The sequence below is a fragment of the Vitis vinifera genome, chromosome 18, assembly GCF_030704535.1.
Source record: "Vitis vinifera cultivar Pinot Noir 40024 chromosome 18, ASM3070453v1".
Lineage (NCBI taxonomy): Eukaryota > Viridiplantae > Streptophyta > Magnoliopsida > Vitales > Vitaceae > Vitis > Vitis vinifera.
The window spans coordinates 16,545,861-16,547,885 of NC_081822.1; the positions used below are offsets into that span (position 1 = coordinate 16,545,861).

A 2,025-nucleotide genomic window follows, 5' to 3' on the forward strand; every position below is an offset into this window, starting at 1 on the left:
GACAGCTGTAGAAATAGCTGTCTTCACTTCCTGTAACAGAGTTTTTGAACAATATAAAAACCCTCTTTCACTCTGGTTTCTCTCACGAAGAGAACAGAGTATTTCCTTCTCAAATTCTAACTAGGTGGACAGTGGGCACTCCACGTGTCAAGTGTGAACCACGTAACCGACGACACTTAGGGTTTTATTTAAGTGTGAACCACGTAACCTGACAGTGTGAACCATGTAACTGACGACTCAGGGTTTTATTTATTTATTATTTTTGTAATATAAATAGGTAGGTGCTATTCGCACTTTCTTCTCAGCGAAGCAAAAAACTTTTCCTAGTCTGCTTCTCTCGTAAGCAGAAACTTTTAGCTTAGAGCATCAAACCCATGACATTTCGAATCAGAAGGGCTAGGGTTTCTCTGAAACTACCCTCTCATCCCACTCACTCCCAGTCCCAGGTTCCTTCTTATTATTTTTTTTCCATTTCACTTCATTCAATACCATGCACTGATTTTTTTCTCTCTATTTTGATTCAATAGGAAAAACTGATTATTTCATTCGCTTCTTTTTTTCTTCGATAATTTATTTATTTTAATGACTCCATAAAGAACTGATTATTCAATTCGCGTGAATACCATGGCGTCATTTTCCTTTTTGGTTTCATTTTCAATTTTTGATTCAATAGACATGGCAGATAATTTGATTCATTTTGATTCAGGGCGTGATTTTCTTTTTTGGATTTCATTTTCATTTTTGATTCGCTAGGGATAATTGACTATCTCTATTCATTTTAATATCAAAGCGTAGCATTCTTTCTAAGGTTTCGTTTGACATTTTTTTATAAAGAAAAGAAAAGTAATAATTCACTTGATTTCAATATCATGGCGTGATTTTCTTTCTTAGGTTTCTTTTTCAATTTCTGATTTAGTTTAAAGAAAACTAGTGATTCAACTCTTTTTAACATCATGGCATGATTACCTTCTTGGGTTTATCCTTAGGGTTTTTTTTAAAAAAAAAAAAAATCAGTAGAGAAAATCAATTATTCAATTCATTGAAAGATCGTGGCACAATCTCATTCTTGGGTTTTTTCCATCATAAAAAACCGATTATTCAATTCATTTTCATATCATGGCACAATTTTCGTTTCTTTGGTTTTATTTTCAATTTTTTATTATTATTCTGTTCATTTGAATATCGTATCCGATTTCTTGGGTTTCACTTCCAATTTTTGATTCGGTAGGGAATATGAAAACTGATTACTCATTTCATTTTATTATCATGGTGTGATTTTCTTTCTTGCTTTTTATTTTCAATTTTTTATTCATTGGAGGAAATGGATAGTTCACTTCTTCTAAATACCACGATGTGATTCTTTGATTTTCTTTCTCAGGTTCTTTTTTGAGTAACTACAGGAAACTGATAAGTTTTTCTTCTTCCTTTTTTTTTTTTTAATCAGAGACCTGCTCAGGCTAAACTGCCATGGATGGAGCTGATTGGAAGCCTCATCTTTCGCCTAATTCACGCCATAGGATTGTCAACAAAATGTAGGTATTTTATTTCAATTACCAAATGCAAATGTTTTAAGGATATTGAGAAATTTCTAGTGTTGAAACTTAAAACTGCTTTTCAATAGGAATTCTTGGTATTGGCTAGGGTTTGAAACTACTGTTCTTAAATACATAAATTCCTTTTTAACTTGTAAACAACAAGGACCAATACCACTTGCCCAATTGGCATTGCCTTAAACCCAAAATAACTTGTATCATATTACTCCAAATCTGCAAGCGTGTTTGACATTGTCATTTAAAAACATTTTTTTTATATTTTTTTTTAAAAAAATTCAAATTAAAATGAAATAAAAAATAATTTTTAGAAACACAAGTAGGAATTGTTTTCAGCTGTTTTTTTTTTAAAAAATAAAATAAAAATATGGGTTTGTTTGGTTATGTTTTTTAAAACTTGTTTTTAAGTTAAAGAATAAAAAATAGTTTTTAAAAGCAATTTTCAAAAAATATGCCAAACGGGTCCTAAGATTGC

The 2,025-nt window shown here is 30.8% G+C and overlaps 1 long non-coding RNA gene across 1 annotated transcript; it reads left to right on the forward strand.

Moving 5' to 3' along the window:
- Nucleotides 1-323: 323 nt before the first annotated feature.
- LOC109122059 (uncharacterized) lies at nt 324-1,633 on the forward strand. The gene is made up of 2 exons (XR_002029501.2): nt 324-446; nt 1,445-1,633. It is a non-coding gene; the product is annotated as an uncharacterized LOC109122059 (long non-coding RNA).
- Nucleotides 1,634-2,025: the final 392 nt, after the last annotated feature.